The following is a 19,260-nucleotide window of genomic DNA, read 5'->3' as shown; positions in this document are numbered from 1 at the left end:
AGGTCTGTCAAGGCCGCGATCAATTTCTCCTCATCGTCCCTCGCCACGTAAACCTTAGCCCTCAGAAAACAATCCGCCTCAATATCCCGACGTAAATGCTATCAAGAGCTCGGTCGCAGATGCCACGTCTCAACTGTTTATCCAATCTAACGATCAGCAGGTGGTGAAGAAGGGTGAAACTTTCAGGTGACAAGCTGCGTTGAAAATGCGCCGTTTTACCAGGTGATCATTTAAGTGTGGGGCTTGTCGTGAAGATGTTTGTACAGCAGGAAGAAGACATGATGAAACACAAAGTAGCTGGTGTGCACTATTTTTTATATTTTTTGTTTGTAACGGCTGGATGGACAAGAAGAAACATCTTGGTGGCTGAGCGTTTGCAGCGTGCACACATGGCATCGCTGCATGTCGAATGGCATAAGCGCTCAGCAGCATGTGCACTCGTTCTGATATCTGCTTTTACTAGCGCTTCAGCTCTGTATTCATATTTGGTATTCTAAGGGGTGGGGAAATAGTAATTTAAAAGCAAGCAATCAGATTTCATCTGCTGACATTCACAAGTTTATCAAAAGCATCTCTCATCTGAATCTTCCATCTGTCTTCACAGCAAAAATCATCGCTCCTCTGAGGGAGTTTTTTTTTTTTTTCCTGTGGGGACAAGAAATGAAATCTGCTGCCGCGAGAGGAGGGTGACGAAGGAGGAAGCAGGAGAGGTTGCTGGCTCGGCTGCCGGGTGGCTGATAATGGAGCCGGCGCCCACTTGCGCAGCCCGCCAGCCCATTCGAACTCTACACATGTAAGCCCAGAGCTATAAGTGTCACACTGTGTGTCTGTGCGAGTGAATGAGAGAGAACATGGCGGCTTAGATCTGAGAGGAAGCGAATGAGATGATGTTTATGCGCCATTCCATCTAGTGTGGAAGCGTGGGCCCGCATATTATGTGACAAAGTGTGTGTGTGTGTGTGTATGTACGTGTATATGAACGCGATTATTTTTAAAGCAGTGGTGTCAAACTAATTTTTGTTGCGGGCCACATTGTAGTTATGCTTTCCCTCGGAGGGCCGTTATGACTGTGAAACCATAAAAATGTTGAATCGCCTCATCATATTTACACGTGAAATTTAACTGGTTTTGGAATCAGAAATCAAGGGTGATGGCCTTTTCAACTATTGTTGATGTTTGGTAATGCAGAAATACTTGCAATATATTAATAAAGATAATTGAAATTTTGGTACAGATTTGAACCAAAAACATGGAAGTTGCTCCACACGATTTGCCTTTGCGGGCCACATAAAATCATGTGGCGTGCCAGATCTGGCTCCTGGGCCTTGAGTTTGACACCGGTGTCTTAAACAATCCATCATTCAATTACTATGGCGCTTCTCCTCATTCGGCAGTCACGTGGAAGGCAGAGCCTATCCTAGGTGACTTCTAGTGAGAGGGGTGGGGCACAAACATCGTATCCAAACAACCTGTCAAGAACCTCCAGTACGGGGTGGACCCAAATGCAGGACTTCGAGGCAGAGGCATAATGTTTAATCTGGTTTATTCCGGAAACTGGGTCATACACGGTGTAGCAGTCCGACAAGGCAGAGGCACAGAAACGCTAGGCGGGATCCAAAAGACAAACAGGAAGGTCCGATGACTATGTGGCAAACTATCAAACTCAACGGGACAGGATCAAACTAAAGGGCACAGAATTGCTGTGACTTGGGTTACTGTAACTTACGCGTAGAAGCGGAGGGTCCCACAAGCAGTGAATACAACTCCCTAACTGAAGGCAACGCACTGGCAAATGCCAGTGACAAAATCTCCAACTTAGATGCCCGTCTAATTACAGTCCCAATGTGAAACAGCTGTGAGCCGTGACAGGTGTCACCGCCCAGAGCAGAGGCCTGGCCACGCCCCTCTTGGCTGTGGCCAATCCTTGCTCATGACAACCTTTCAGACACACCCTCAGGTTTATACCCAAGTACGTTTAGTGTTCAATGAACCTAACATGCATGATTTTGGAATGTGGGAGGAAGGCAGAGGCCCGGGAGAAAACTCGCGCCAAGGGAAGAACACGCAAACTCCACAGCTGAGCTTCAAACCCAGAAGCCTTTGGCTGTGAGGCAGATGTGGCAACCACTATCCCAACCTTGCTACCATGATAAAATGTTAAGTTCATTTTATTCCGTTTTTCCTATAATGAGCAGCACAGTGCTAAGCGCAGCTGCTTCACAGTTCTGGGTTCAGGGGTTCAAATCCAGGCTACTTTCCAGGTCAGGCTTTCTTCTCCATTCCAAAAATGTGCTTGGTATGTCCAGTGAAGACTAAAAGGCCCAGAAGTATCAAAGTTTGTTTTCGAGAGAGAGAAGCGAACAACATGCAATGTTTCAGTGGACGTGCAGCCCCTCCAAAGTGACAAAATGTGATCCTCACAGATACATTTTGCGTATGTATGTGTTTGCAAATGGCCATGAGACATAAAATCAAGTGTGTGTGAGCATGTGTGTGTGTTTCTGCGTGGAAACTGAATCAGTGTGTTAACGAGAGGTGAGGATAGGAATGAGACCCAGTGTTGTGTAGGTCTGCACAAATACAGTAACTCCAACAGAATGTGTGTTGTGAATGATTATGATTTTTTTAGCAGCACACAGCATTCACGAAAATGAACATTTGACTCTGGGTTCTTAAATATAGCATTAGTAAAATACATATTCTGAACTATTTCATCACTTCATGTTTTACATGTTTTTTTGTATCCGGGGCTTCCCCCCAAATTATTCAAATTTAAAAATGTCATGTGACAAGTTTCGAGTTCACCCAATCAAATTTGAGTGCCCGACTAGTCTTACTTTGATGACATCTACTTGGGAAGAACGGAAGGATGGTAAATCATGGTACTGTCCGTAACTTGTTTTGCGGTTCGGAACGTTTTCTGAAAATTACAATTTCTCTTTAAATCTTTGGCAAATTGTATAAAAGTGACAAAACATAAAATATTCACAAATTAAAACATACCAAAAGTATGTAGAAACACATGATCAAATGACTCACTCTACATCCAACTGCTACGCATCTATGGTAGAGGTTGGGAAGATAAAAAACGGTGCTGAGATGTGGATAGCACACCACACATAACAAGATCCAAGTGACCAAAGAAGAAGTCGCTTAATGTTACCTTTTCGAGTCGCACAACTTCTCCTGTGTCCAAGCGAGCGTTACGTTACATCACAATACAATCAGAGCTGGGTCTGACTTCTTGTGTTTCCTTCCAAGTAAGCAACACTTCCACAGTCACTCACATTTGAAAAATGTACGGGTGTGGTCAGTCATGCTTGCAGATAAAGTTGCGGGTGTGATTAGGGATGGAATCTCAAGACCTTAAAAAATAACTTACTGGATTAATATAACAACTGTAAATAAAAAATAAAAGAAATACATAACTAAAATAGAAAAAAAAAATTAAACTCAGAAATGTTAATTTCAAATTACATAAGTAGAACATGACATAAAATGGTATTTAAAATTTTTAATCAGTAAAAATTCTTGATCTGACAAACTTTATCTGACGAAAAGTTAAATGCACTGGGCTGTCAAGGAATAATACCCGCAAAACATTACCCATGTTATATCCCAGAAATGTTTTCAGTGTAATTGAATTTCCTTTGGCGAGGCTCATGATGCTCATGACTTTCAACGTAAATGCGCTGGCAGTACATGAAGCAGCTCTGAACATGCGCTTTTGACCCAACTTTCGAACATGCTCAGAATGGTTAACTTGCATTTCCTGTTACCGGGTGAATACTGATTGTTTAGGAGCAGGCCTGTTTTGTGAAGAACGTTTATGAAATAAACACGTAAATTAATGTCAAGACGACACAAAATAAGCGACGTCTCTCAAAATCTATTTTTTTCTACTCGTAACAAATTTTACACGTGTGATTTTTCGTGTTCCACTGTGCAGATTTGTGAGCACGAAGGCGTGCGAGCGCAGTCACGCTCATCAAATGTGAGTGACTGCCTATAGCACTCTTACATTATTGTTTTCAACGCTGGAGCTGAAGTTAATCCATAGTGTAAATTTACATTTACAGATTTTACAGTATGTCAAATTTTCTTTTCTTAACTCCTCATCGTAGTGGATTTACAGTTGAATAAGTCCAAGAACTGACTTTGAACTCGAATACAGGTAGTGAGCGGTGAACATGCAACAGGCACACACATAAACAATGCAAACACACACAGCAATGCAAAGTGTACTGCAAAACCCAAACGCCGCATTCCATCAGGACGTACTGTCCAGTGCTGAGTACCGTCCCCCCTAAATGAGCCCCAATCGAAAGCAGACATCCTCGACAGGCAAGTATTTCTACCTGTCATCTAATGTTAGCGCCGAATGCTTTTAAAGTTTGACCATCATTTTGAGGATGGGGTGCAGGAATCTTTATCTACTTGATAGGTGAGGATACAAATGAAAATAGCAGTTTGGCACTATTTCAGCTACAATGGACGTGGGGGCCAAACGACATATTTCAAAACAATGGCCTCCAAGTGACATCAAAACTTGTTTGTATACACGGTCTCTGAACATGGTTGAATATGTAATGCAAGGAAGTGAATTCGATGTTTTGCAGTCATTTGAGGAGCGTAAACGGATGAAGCTTTAAAGGCACCGAGAGCACAACGGCATGGCATGTTGTAGCCTTTGCTACTCAGAGACCCGCCGGCTTATGCGTGTCAGCATATTATGGAAATGAGAATTCCTTTTCTTTTTTTTTTTTTTTTTTTACTTTCAATTTAAAACTCACCCGACTATCGAGCAGCTCAGAGTCGCTTGTCGAGGGGCTTTACTTGAAAGCAGCCTGCGTCTGGGGGAACAGAGAGATCACAGTTTAGCGTACACAACACAAATAACTTCAACAAAAACAATTTTAATAGCATCACCAATCATGCGGTTTACAGCGACGTCACTGGAGCCGTTCCTGAAGCTTTTTTGCCAGCTTTATAAGGTGATGGAAAGTCGGGAACAGTCATTATGTTACAGTCCTACTCTTTTATAGATGATTGCCAGCTTTATGTTGACCTAGAGCCAACATAATCTTTTATATCGACCTTCTTTTACATGAATATATTTCCTTGGATCTTACGACATAAGATTCAGACAAAAGGCTCAATGCAAAAAAGTGCACTTGAATCAGGGACTGAACGCTTGCGGGGGTGTTGCGGCGGCGAGTTCAGGGGCCCTTTTTCCTCTCTCTGCAGCAACATTACGCGCGTGCCACATGTGGCAAGCTAGCACAGGTCATGAAGTGGAATCGTCGCTACCGTACTTCTGATGATAAAAAGGAACCTCGCTATCGCAGATTTCACAGGTCGCTCGGCCTAATATTTGTCACCTATCCCTTAAAAGGGAGTTTGCACTAAAAACAAAAAAACGTTTTGTCATCCAGTGTATATTAAAACTGTACCACCTTACAATTGAACATCATAATACTCTTAAACTTTGGTCGTAAAGGAGGAGAAATGCTTGAATTTGCTATGTGTTATCCCTCCAATTCTCAAAATAATTTTATTCAAACTGTATTAATTATAATTATTGCCCAGATACTTCGGTTTCTTGCCCATAGGTGTGAGTGGTTGGTTTTGTTTCTAGGTGCCCTCCAATTGGCTGGTGACCACTTCAGGGTGTATCCCGCCGCTCGCCCTAAGATAGCTGGGAAAGACTCCAGCATGAGCGTAGCCCTTCGTGAGGATAAGGGGTAGAGTGGGAAAAAAAGTTTCCCACAACCCTTGTGAGGATAAGCTGCAAAGATAATTGATTGATGGAAAATAAAATGTTTGCGATTGGCTGAGGACCAGTTCAGAGAGTACCCCGCCTCTCGTCCGAAGATAGAGATGAAAAATGAATGAATGAAAATAAAAAAATATTTCGTCTTAGACAATACATAGTTATTTATATTTTACAAAAATGTTATGTGCTCAAATTAGGTCAGATGAGATCATTATAGTATGTGTACCCCTTAATCCTCAAAATACTCAAATTTCTTTAAACATTACAGCAGATAATTAAAGAAATCATTTCATTTAAAACAAAAAAGTTAAATGTTATATTGTATGTAAATCTAATTTTCATGCTCAAATTAGGCTCCCTTGTTGGTATGTATCCCTCGCATACTGCCAACTATGTCTTCTGTATCCTATGGGCTCAATTAAAAAAAAAAAAAAAAAAATATATATATATATATATATTTTTTTTTTTTCGCAATCTAGAGATACAATCAATTCACTTTACACTAGTTAATGAAAAGGAATTAGACTAATGAACCTGTTTAGAATTTTATGCTTGCAATGATGTGATGATGTTGATTAAGCCAGTCTTGAAGCAATCAAGTCAAAATGAAACGCACGACTTCGGCCGCAACCGAAGTTGATCGGGTCTGAAACAGAAATTATGCGTGGTGAAGGAGCATGTGGCTCCGGCCCAAGACTGATTTTATTCACTCTGTTCCAAAGACAGTAACTGTCAACAATCTGAAATCTCGACTTTAGTTGTGCGGAATAAAAGTGACAGCAGCTGCCGCCTCTAGTCATCAGCACTCTAAATCACACTGGACTGGGTCTGACTGCTCTGGACTATAGGAACTCCTTTTGAACCATTTAAAACAAACATATATATTAAAAGTCTAAACTTAAAAGGCAAGATAATACCTGAGTCTCAAATCTTTGTGTGTGTATATATATATATATATATACCAAACGTGAACCCAACGTGACATCAATTCTGATCTCCTACGCATCAAATTGCCATTTTCGGAACACCTTTAAACTGCTGATGTCTAAGATAAGATTTACAATAAGGGGTTCGTGTTGCGTATATTTAGACCACTTTGCTTATTCATAAACACACAAAGAAAATAAATACTGAGGTCAGTTATATGCATGGAAATGAGAGGAAAAAACTGCACATCTTCTCAGGGCGGAAAGAAAAATCAGCAAAGTCGACGTTAGTTGCTCACTTGAATGATTTGTGCTCATCGACTGTCTCGAGAGTGTGCATATTTATCTATGCCGCCGTTATCTGAATGAGATATTCTTGCGTTATTGTACAGCTGGGTCACAATGCTAATAATCTTATTGAAGCTGTTTCTCTGCTCTCTTTACAGACAAATGTATTCCATTTATAGTAACATTATTTTCTTCATTGTGTCCCCTAAAACACGCGCAGTGGTGTTGATGCGGATGACACAAACAGCCTTATTGTCCTCTTTCGGGGATAAGAATAGTGGAGATTTTTTTTGGGGGGGTCCTATTGCATCCAATTGCAAAAACAGCGGTCTTGAAGAATGGCTCAATGGCTCCCTCCAATTCAAAGTGTTTGTCCAATCAAGAAAGCCAAACTGGGAGTGTGAACAAGCTATTCCAGAGGCCCGGCATTGAATGAGGTTCTTCCGAGACGAGTATTTTTCATGTGCTGATCACAAATACGGAACGTGCCCCCCCTCGCTCCCTCTCTAAGGGTTTTTTTTTAATGCAGTTTAACACATTTATTCAGCATGTCATCACCCAAGCAACCAATCACCACTTTTTCTTCTTCTCTTCCCTCTGTCTAAGGTGTGAGTTGAGAATGACAATTTCACGCATGGCGCTCTCTCGCCGCTGTGTCCGTCCCGCGTTCTCTGAGCCATGGCAACGCTGAAAGAACTGATTAATACACATCCACATCCACACCGGGAGGCTGCGAATATCACCGGAGCGACTCGGCTGTAATCTTACTGCATGCTAACTGCTCCTTCGTCTGCTCGTCAAACGCCCACGCGGGCGCACATCAAACACGGGTCGCCGTGCACATGCAACACACGTGACACCACAAAGGCGGCGGATCCCTCCCTCGGAGGAAAGTCAACGCTTCCATTTAATCACTATGCCCGTCTCACCCGTTTAAGAAATGTCATTTTTGGGACCCTTTGATCTGCGTGACTGAATTTACACAAACACATCTCCATAAAGTTGCAAGTATTATTCCAGAATTCCAGTATTTTAAAGTAGCTATTCCTTTAAAACTCATTTAACAAGCAATATTAAAACATGGCCATTCGTCTTTTATAGCACTGGTGCTCATTAGGGTCACAGGGAAGCAGGGTAAACCCTGGACTGGTCGCCAGTCATTCAGTCATCACAATTTAAAGCAGGGGTCAGAAACGTAGTGCCCAAGGGCACAAAATAGCCCTCAACTGACTATAAGATGAGCCTCCACTTCTTCTAATAATAGCTCACAAGTGAAGGAACTTTTGTAAAAGTGCACAGATGTATTAATTCCGGGTTCAAAATGAATACTTTTCTGTTTCTCTCCTTGCTGAATCGTTGTTGTGAGAAATCAATAATACCATCATTGTCTTCACATATTAATGTTATGAATAACCTCACATAATTGAGGGTAATTTGAGCTACTTTGTCATTTAACATTTGTTTCACAAATTCATAGCATTTCCCTTGAATACTTGCACAAAAGAAATAACTCCATTCCAAAATGGTTGATAAACGCTGACTGTGAGGCTTCAACGCATGCTTCTGGAAAGCGGGAGGAAGCTGGAGTTCCCGTACAGGACGGCAGTAGTCGAACCCTCACAATCTGATGACAATTTATTCTTCGTGCTACTAATTAAAAATAAAAAAATCTTAATTCAAGATTTCAAATAAACTTGAATAAAACTGACAAAATAATGCATTAACACTAAGTACAAAACCATAAAAATAAATACATTGTGTCAAATTTGCAATAAAAATGTGAAATAAATAAAATACAAAAATAAATAAAACATGTGATAATATAATAGTATTTGTATTTAAATAAAATACAATTTATCAGCAATAAAAACTAAATTATAAAACTGGCCAGTAGAAAAAGACGTTAACCACATCTGCCTCACATTTCTGATGATCTGGGTTCAAATCCGGCCTCACCTGTGTGGAGTTTGTATGTTCTCCCTGGGCCTCTGTAGGTTTTCTCCAGGTACTCCCCCACCCCTAAACCCCGCCCAGAGTGTGAATGGCTATGTGTACCCTGGGACTGGCTGGCGACCAGTTCAGGGTGTACCCCTCTTTTTGCCCAGACTCAGGTGAGATAGAGGCCAGCAGGGCCGAAACCCAAGTGAGGATAAGCGGTACAGAAAATAGATGGATGGATGAACAAGTTCAGTAAATCTAAACGAATAAACCCCCAAGTATCAATTAGTGTCTTCAACTAATTGACCATGCATGTTTTTGGGACCAGTGAAGAAACAAAATTACACAGAGGAAAAATCTATGCAGGCAAAGGCAGAACATGGATAAAAATATAAATATATTAATGCTTTTTTTTAAAAAAAAAAAAAACAACATTAAACCTGTATAATTAAATATAACGTGATTAACTGAAAACAGTAATGTGTAATAAAAGTTTAGTAAGTATATTGAAATAATACAGTAAATACAGATGAGAAATAAAACAGAAAAAAATCTGTATTAATCAATATTACATGCAAATGATCATGTAGATCATGCAGCTACAGTTCTTCTGCTGGATTGTGTAAGGGTACCAATATATGGTTCCATTAAAAGCTAAAAATTATGTTATGCATGAAGCAGAACCTGTAATAGTGGATTAGTTAGGTTTCAGGGCAGCTGGTTTAGGTTTTAGGTCAGCTGTGAACACAATACCTAGTCACCCCCAATTGCTGCCCACCAACTAAAGACAGATGACATGATTGATGACTCATTAGCCCCCCACCCACCCCCACCCCCCAACTGCAGTGGTCCAAGTGGCTGCTTGCTTTGTGAATGTTAGCGCACTTCTCATCCACAGCCACCTTCAAGGTCGAACAGCACATATGTCCGGCGTTTCACGACAGCCTGAGCTCCTGCCCTGCTCTGAGCTTTTTTCCGGGATGTCTCTCGGCGCGACAACAAAATGTGCTGTTCTGTACCCGGACTCCCTGTATTTACCTTGTAACGCGAGGAATGGGATGCCTAAAAACATTATCACTTCTCAGTGGACAACACCTTTGAGAATTGCCAATAAAAACCTTCTGCAGCTAGTCCGTTCAGAACTAAAGTACACCAAAGGACTAATGACTGGACTTCACAGTTGGTAGAAAACCGCAACTTTTGGTGGTTGCTGCTTTTTGACAAAATATTGTACCCCGAGGGGTACAAAAATGTACACTATCAGAAAGCAATAGTCATGAGTCGGTCTTTCTGTCCCACAAGGTCATCACTCTCAAGGTTAGTTGTGGGAGTCCAAATTGATGGATGGAAGGGATGAAAGATTTGCAGTATGGGAACCTTCCAATGGTATGAAAATAGTATTTAGTGATAATCCTTTTATGCACTGTGAAGTAGACTGTACTCTAATGTATGCAAATCTGTATTTTTGATGGTAATTATATCAATGACAAATTAAATTCTATACAGAACCTCAAGGTGTAATTCCCAATCTTTTGTTCTAAAGACTCAAGTTTGAGGCTGGTGTTCGTACTAGTTTCAAAAATGTACACTATCAGAAAGCAACAGAGTCATGAGTCGGTCTTTTTGTCCCACAAAGTCACCGCTCTCAAGGTTAGTTGTTGGAGTCCACATTGATGGATGGAAGGGATGAAAGATTGCAGTATGAGAACCTTCCAATGGTATGAAAATAGTATTTAGTGATAATCCTTTTATTCACTGTGAAGTAGACTCTACTCTAAAGTATGCAAGTCAGTATTTTTGATGATAATGATATCAATGACAAATTAAATTCTATACAGAACCTCAAGGTGTAATTCCCAATCTTTTGTCCTCAAGACTCAAGTTTGAGGCAACTGTTTGTACGAGGAACAAAATTGCACAGATGTGTTTATAACGAGTAACAATAAGGTGGTAAGAGCAACTTTAAAAGGTACCACGCTAGTGTCAAGCCAACATACCCTTAAAAGTGCAATTGTGTGACTTGTCCCAAAAGTGTGCAGTGTCAAATAGTTGTAGGGAAAGAGCCCATTTCTATCTAAAACACAACTAGGTTGCTGAGGTCATTCCACCAATCATGTGCTCTCCTGCAGGGTGCAATCAAGAAAAAAGGCTTCCCAATCATTTTCAACTAAAAAGCCAAGTCAAGTCATGTTAGGGGCTCCGCTAGCCAACACAAACTGAAGAAACGAATACTGCATAGCTAAAATAGCAGGGAATATAAGGATAGAAGCATTACTAAAAGTGTCAAGGGTACAAATCAGTATCTTTGAGGGTACAACAGAAGTGACTAGCCACCCTTAATGTGACGGTGTTGTTTTGTCAGAGCAGGAGTCTATTCCTGTCTTCTAATGTGGACTCTACACTGGGGTACACAGGGAAAATTTGTGGACTCTAAAATGTTTGCACAAAGGGACTATGTTTGGTGGTGTGACTGTAGGCTACCACCTCAATGAGTCTCCAGTCAATTTCTGTCACTCAAGATACAATTTACACTGCTCCCATTTTTTTCATTTTAGATCAAAAAAGCTAGAGGCTTTATGGTATGAAATCACTTCCCTCACATTTCTCCCACAATAGGTGACGAAATCAAAACTGATGGAATTCCAAAGTTGGGAAAAAAGCTCGGGTACAATAGTGTATCCCAAATGGCACCGGACAGTCCAAGGTACTGTAACTGTTAAAACTTGATACTGATACCAATCCAATAGAATCCAAGATTAACTCTTGATACATTTTCCAAGGTACAGGTACGTAATGTATGTTCCTAAAACCTAGATCAGACTACGGGGTTTTAGCCCCAGTATTGGATATTGAAACAACAAAATGTCTTGTACTGTGACATAATCCACGACCAGAGATCTGGGCCTACGATAGCCCTATGACACCAAAATAAAGTCTTGCATCTGTGATTTTTTTACGTGAAAGCTTCCTTGTAGTGTGGCTTATCAATGACAACTCTTTGACAGCACACCATGACGTCGACCAGTAGAGCAGACTTTTTCGACAAGGAAAAAAGTCTACAGGCTCACTGACTGTTCACACTAACAAAGGGCGAGGGGGGGGGGCGCTCATAAATAAATAAATGGAAAAATTTGGGCATTTTAAAAATGACATTTTAAAACCTTGAAATCAGAGAATCAAAAGCCCTTGACAGCGTTTTACCACGAACCCAACTGAACTTGGACTCATTTTGGGTTGCAGCTCAAAGTTTGGAAAAGTTACAATGAGGCACTATATTTTTAAGTGTATACTAAAGGCAATACAAGCACAAGGCAACTAAAAAAAAAAATTCAGCCACTACCACCAATGCTGTTATGAAGCCCTCAATAAGAAACAAATAAAGCAACACATATTTGATCGCGGGCCACTGGGATGCGGTGTCACTGGTGGCAAGAGGCTATGAAGTTTGAGCGAGCGTCGTTCTTTTCTGCTTGTTTAATCATCCGCTTCTGGGGCGGCGACTGTGCACAGAATATAAAACAAGGAGGTGCCGTCACCATGACGAGGAAGTCTTGGACAAAGGCCAACTCCCATCATGCCAGCTACCTAGCTCAGCTGACAGCTCGACTGTTGCATACATGTTGAGCCCGTTTGCATAAAATGAAGACCGCAGTTTTGAACCAAACTCTGCTAAGGATGATTTAACAGACAGCATATGCTTCTCTTAGTTCACCCACGCATTCGGCATGCTGGCCATCACTGGTACCTCCAGGGCAGGCGAAGCGAACCCCGCAGACGAGAGCATTCCAGACAAAGGCAGCAACCTGAGGTGAAGTAGAAGTTGGCAACGTGGGCTGCACTGTGCAATAATCGTGGCCCGAGTGAAGGAATAAAAAAGAAAGAAAAGTAATATGGGCCTTTTTTGTATTTTTAATGACTTTGTAATATGCATTTACAGTGACTCGGATGTCAGCACTCCTCCTTTAGAGGGGGGGGGGGGGGAGCACAAGTCAGTGCAGACAGTGGCCGTGGTGAGCAATAATACAAGTTGCCCGAGAGAATAACATCAAATAATCTACGCTCTAATAAACGCTGTGGTGGTGCAGCCATTTTCAAATAATGCTTTGCCAAAACTCTATCCAAAAAATACAAGCAAGTGAACCAAGGGGAAGGAGTAAATAATTTTGGCATGTGAATATGACCAAATTTGGGCACCAAAGGTATTGGAGGTGAGCGAGGCTATCTGCAATGATGTGTGACACTTGTGAGACACCATAATCTCCGTCCATGATGAGTCACATTGTTATTGTGTGCTCCTGTTTCTATGATACCCGTATTTTGCCTCCTAACAGTATGAGCTAAAGCCTCTGAGAAAATCCAAACTGGAATTTATACACCGACCACATTTACCAGCACCACGTAAATGACAACAATGAACTCAGAACACAATCCTGCCCTAAGGCCACACGTGACTAGTGCAATACCGACGCGATGGTTAAAAGTTACAAAAATTTATGGAGCCAACTGGAAGTTTTAATCAATACTATTGCACTCTTTTCCTAAAGGTGGTGACAACTGATAAATATGACACAATGTAAAATTCCTCTCCCACATAACTTCGCCAATAGCATAATATCGCATGGAACATAACAGACGCAAAACCTTGGGTTGCAATCACAGGATAATCGCCGCCATTTCTACAGACAAGGTTGGCGTTGCAGACGACATCACCATGGCAACGTCCACAGACCCATGTGCAAGCAGCAAGCAGCAGATGTTTTCTGCCTACATTAATCCACTCAATGATGTCCCCAAACCTAGATATGTACAGAAGATCAAACTCTGTAAAGATATTGATCCGTATACTCTCCACAATGACGTACTTTCAAAGCATCTGAAAGAATTCCCTGAAGAAGAATATCCGGACACTAGGAATCACACATGCTTACCGCTTACAAAATGATCAGAACAGACTTTCAAATAACCATTTGCCTCCTGCACTCGAGCCTTGTTCAGATCTGCACGTCGTATATTTGCAAGTCACTTTTGCTGCCGTTTTTTCGATAACTCCATTGTATCTTCTCCTTCATGCAATCTAACCTTTGGAACACGGAAAAATCGCTTCCCAATGTCTTTGTTTCCGCGTTCCCTCATCCGTAGACAACAAAAATCTGGCATGACGACGATGGACAGCTGACTGCTTGTCTGCAACAATGGCTGTCAAGTACGTGACGTCACGTGCGACCCAGCCATTAGTCATCATGGTGTATCGTCAATAAATACAAGCATAGTTGGCATAGTTTTTTTCATAAAATGGCAATGTTAATTATGTTCTATTCCAGCCCTGTAGGTGGATTATAAAATTAGTGAGTTGAAAGTAACCAAAAAAGAGTGAGGACAATTCTATATATCGCCAGTTTGGTCGACTACGTTGCACTCCAGTCCAATAAACAGAGATAGTTGCACATTAAAAAGTGTTTGACACCTGGCAAACAATTGAGTACCTTTGGGTAATTTGAGTTAGTCACACTTGGATGTAAGAGGTAAAATATAATTTTAACGATAGCGCTAGAATGTGGGAGGTCCTTCTTCCCCTGTCTACTTGGGTGACTGGCTGGATGGATGACTGTTATCTTAGTTTGATTCTACATTTGATAAAGCTGTTGATAGTGTTCCACACTCTGCCAGGGCCATACACAAGTGCCTTGTAGGATGTGATAGTAATTGTACCCAAAAAAGCTCCAACATTTAATACAGTAGTCAACTCATTGGCCTTTGTCCCATCACTCTGCAAAGTTTATTCTGGAAAAGTCTTGGTGTAGGTAATCGTTGGGCAGGAGCCATGAGCTGTCTTTAATGCAGCATCCCTAATTCATTCTCAAAGTGGTTTAAGACATTTGTTTTCTGATGAATTCAATACTAAACAAGGAACCGTCTCCATTAAGGTCTCCCCTAATGGAACCATCGATTGTACTGGACAACATTTATAAAGGCCTCAGTGGGTCTTAAGGCTCTATCAATAACTTTTCTTCTATTTATTTTGTGTTCTTTTTCATGTTTAAGAATGAATGAAGTATTTCTGAGGTGATAGCAAAAATTACAAATCGTAATGACTTTCATTGACCAATACGAGTGACCTTGTCTTGATTTATGATCCAAGAATCACTAATGTGAAATTTTTGAATAGATTTAATACCCAGCAGTCTAGTAAATATAGACCATATGGCAATTGTTGACCAATTAATAAATAAAAAGGCAGCAGATTGTTCACTTAATAGTGCACTGGGTGAGCAAACACATGCCGATAATCCAAACAATACAGCACAGCAGATCAAATCTGAGACCGTAGTCCTCATTCGGAAAAGGCTGACGTGCCCGCTCCAGGATGACAATGAGATTCATCCCCAAGTAGAAGGAGTTCAAGTATCTTGGGATCTTGTTCACAAGTGAGGGAAGAATGGAACGAGAGCCAGCCGGACAGATCGGTGCAGTGCCTGCAGTGATGTGGACTTTTCAGTCAGACAGTTGTGGTCAAAAAGGACCGAAAGACAAAGCTCTCGAAATACTGTTTGAGCAACCCTCACCTATGGTCACAAGCTATGGGTCGTGACTGGAATAACAAGATCCCTAATACAAGCAGCCGAAAATGGTTTACACCACAGGGTGTCTGGATTCTCCCGTAACAGAGTGAGAAACTTCGTCATCCGGAAGGGGATCAGGTAGAGCCCCTACTCCACATTGAAAAAAAGCCTAATCAGGTGGTTGAGGCATCTGATTCAGATGCCTCCCGGACGCCTCCTTGGTGAGGTGTTCCAGGCACATTTGACCACGGAGGAGACCACGGGGATGACCCAGGCTGTAGCGACAACGTCTCTCGGCTGCCTGGGAATGGCTTGAGATCTCCCCAGAAGAGATGGATGAAGTAGCTGGAGAGCAGGAAGTCTGGGCCTCCCTGCTATAACTACTGCCCCCCAACCGGACCTTGGATAAGAGGTAGGAAATGGATGGATGGATGGATGGACGGACAGTAGGTTCCTGCGTTCAGGTAGCTGTGCAGTATCTTACATCTTGGTTCGAGTGCATGTCAGAAGAGAGAATGCCAACCGAAGACCATTTGGTCTCTGTCCTCAAAACAAGGAATACAACTGATACTGTCATCGACCAGCTAAAAAAAGATGAGTATGAATGTAAACTTTGTATGTGTGTGCGTGTGTGTAAATAAGCTCCCACTCACAGGTAGACGTTTCTCGTTACAATGAGAAGTTTGTTTTTTTCCATGTCCCTTGAGGGCATGGGTGTCGAGCTCATTTTTGTCACGGGCCACGTTGTAGTTACAATTTCCTTCCAATGGCTGTTATGACTGTGAAACCATAGAAAAAGTTAATCACCCCATTTTATTGCATATGCACAAATACTCAAATACTAGATGAGTATGAAATTCTGAAATCAGAAGTCAAGGATTCAATTCCTGGAAAAACAAAAAAGGCTGATTGGCACCAAAAAAGAATGCTTGGACTAGTTTATCATTATTTATTACATATGACAATTCAAATTGTTGGTACAGATTTTAGCAAGGTTCACATGAGATGATGCACATGATTTACTTCCGCGGGTCATGTAAAATGATGTGGCAGGGTGGATTCGGCCCGTGGGCCTCGAGTTAGACACGCGTGCTTTAGAAGCTCCATAGCTGACCACTCATGGAAACAATTGCCAAATCACGTATACTGTGTCACAATTCAGTCAGATTCTGCAGCGGTGCTTGGTGTGCACCACCTTTAACCCTAATCACCATAATCCTAAAATTATCCCATTCTAAACTGCCTTAATCCAAAACCTCGTCCTAAACCTAACTATTTTTTTATTGTACAAATGTGATGCATATTTGGGATGGTCATCTTGATACATCTACATAGCTTCCGCTCTCCACAATGCAAGATCCAATTGTGTTTATGCTGGGCTAGTCTTGCCAAGAAATGGTGTAGATTCTTGAGAATACATCAATCTGTGATATGGTGCTTTCCCTTTCCAGTTTGTGTCACTTATAATTTGCTTTGGCTTTTGATCATTTGCTGTCTCGTTCATTTGTTTTCTGAAAGGCAAGTGTTTCAGAATTTTTTTTAATCTCATTTTGCACTCCCCCAGCTGCCGTAATCGCATAGTGCGTATTGTGATTATTGGTAAGATCTTGATGATATCATTTTGTAAATTAATCCGGGAAAATTGAATTTTTACATTCATTCACAATTGTTTCATTGCATTGCAGCATTTGTTTTTCTCAGTGGGATAACTTGGTACGATTGCTATTGATGCAACGTTTAGCTAGCCACATCAGGATTAGCCACAGCGACTCACTCGCATGATTTGTTTGGCATTATTTTTTCAATGGATCCTCTTCCTTTTTATTTTCATATATTCAACTAAATTTTAGGCGCATTTCTTTGCTCCAGAATATCTATTGAGTATAGTGCAGAGCAGATCCGAGAGAGAGGGACAGCCTTGGAGCTTTGTGCAAGCCGAGGTTTTCAATTCATTCATTCCATAAAAGTTCTGACTTGAATTAAGTGTGGGAAGTATTTCATTCTTTTGCTCAATTCATGCTCAAAATGAGAAAAGGATAAAGGAAGTTTAGGTGAACATATCTATTTTCCATCAATGTAAAGATTTAAATAATTGAAGGTGGCAATGAATCCTGGATTAAAGAGACTTGAAGATGTACGCCTGATGAGATGCGATGAAACTTTAATGATCTCCATGAACAAAATGGACCGCCGCAGCCGTGCTGTTGCCTCGACATAATCAGAAAAGGCCTTCACCCTGGAGGCCCCTATTCCCAAATGCTGCCAATACATGTTTAACATTTTGCAACAGCCAAACAATTGTAGGTGTTGTGTTCTTCGCTAATGGCGCTGAACACTACTTGCAGTCGCGTCTTCGTCATGCTGACAGCAATTTGAAAAAAAGGGCAGAACAAATGCTGATCTTTGGTTCAGGTCTCATCTCGCAGTCTTTTTTGAGCCCTCGAGATGTGCAGTTTCTTACGTCTGCTGCCGCAGTCCCCATACACACCGGTATGCTTAGTTGCAAATAATAAAATCTGTTCTCGCACATATCCCCAATGATATTTTGTGACGCCAGATGGCATTTTATACATGGGTTTCAAAGGTGTTTGTCATCGTTGTGGCATTGGAGGCTTACAAACGCTAACAATTGCTAATAATATCAACCTGTCCGTCATCACCCATTCACGTCAACATGATATTTTTTTAAAGGACGCTTTACTTGGATTTGAGCAGATCTCGCTGTGCCAATCGGCCGCGTGCTCAACGTACAATTCGAATCCTGCCCACATAATCCCATGGAGAAAAAGATTTAACAACCTCAACGAAGCGCTGTCAATTCCGGGATTCATAAATTGGCCACTATGGATGCACAATACAGTACATCTCCAAGCCTTGTCACAATTCTTTCCCGATGTCGATGAATATGCTCTATGAACATGGATCAGGATCATAAAGGAAATGAAATGAAAATGATGACCCAAATAAGAGATGTGTGGTTTATGTTTAAAGGTCCCGGATTTTATCTATTTGGCTCCATAGAGCGACTCTCTCACATGGACTTGATATAAAAGAGTTTTCATGACAAAAAACATCTTGGTTTTGTCATGCAAGTGTCCACAAAAGGCCCCCTCTGACAGCCACTGTACTTTTGTTTGACTGTTCGTATCAGCTCGTCCATATCTGGCTAAAACCGCCCCCTTTACTGTGATTGGTTGCCTCTGCGTAGAAGAGCCACACGTGAAAGCACACATTTATGGAGTTCTGTAGACACGTTACCGGATTTATTGTCCAGGGACCACTAATAATAATAAAAGGCTATATTAAGACATTTGCAATTGGCTGGCGACCAGTTCAAACCTCTCGCCCAAAGACAACTGGGACAGGCTCCAGCATGTGTGCGACCTTAGTGAGGATAAGCGGTACAGAAAAATGAATGGATACATACTGTTAAGGTAACAAATCACAGGTTCTTACTGGTGTTTAGACACTATAAACGGCATCCTACTGCATTACTCATCAGCAGCAGTGCCTTGCTAATAAATTACACTTAATAAATTAATAACCAGTCGCCTCAGTGCAACACTTTGATTAAGATTATATTGTGCAATGGAGGCTTTCACGATGTGTAGTCTCTGATGCAGTCCAAGCCTCAGCCTACACCACCCAAAGGTTCAGTGAAGTCAACTCTCAGTCAATTGAGTGAGTGAAACAATAAAATATATCTATGCCAACATTGAGACAGCTAACAAAGTAAATGTTCATTGCGGTTTTGCACAGTTGTTTTTTATTA

The 19,260-nt window shown here is 41.3% G+C and overlaps 1 protein-coding gene and 1 long non-coding RNA gene across 5 annotated transcripts in view; one reads left to right on the top strand and one right to left on the bottom strand.

Moving 5' to 3' along the window:
* lrfn1 (leucine rich repeat and fibronectin type III domain containing 1) overlaps nt 1–19,260 on the bottom strand; it is a 187,126-nt gene that overhangs the window by 79,633 nt on the left and 88,233 nt on the right. For 3 of the 4 annotated variants that reach the window (XM_061827077.1, XM_061827078.1, XM_061827079.1), the window contains one exon: nt 4,794–4,853. The gene's annotated coding sequence lies outside the window, so the exon portion shown is untranslated. Of the gene's footprint in view, nt 1–4,793; nt 5,057–19,260 lie in introns of those variants that run through there. The other variant, XM_061827080.1, reaches the window with a different exon arrangement.
* LOC133504628 (uncharacterized) lies at nt 2–12,709 on the top strand. The gene is made up of 3 exons (XR_009796038.1): nt 2–222; nt 605–793; nt 12,636–12,709. It is a non-coding gene; the product is annotated as an uncharacterized LOC133504628 (long non-coding RNA).

This window comes from Syngnathoides biaculeatus, chromosome 8 (assembly GCF_019802595.1).
Source record: "Syngnathoides biaculeatus isolate LvHL_M chromosome 8, ASM1980259v1, whole genome shotgun sequence".
NCBI classification, from domain to species: domain Eukaryota; kingdom Metazoa; phylum Chordata; class Actinopteri; order Syngnathiformes; family Syngnathidae; genus Syngnathoides; species Syngnathoides biaculeatus.
Note: the sequence above shows the minus strand (reverse complement) of the source record. Positions and strands in the feature narration are given on the sequence as shown.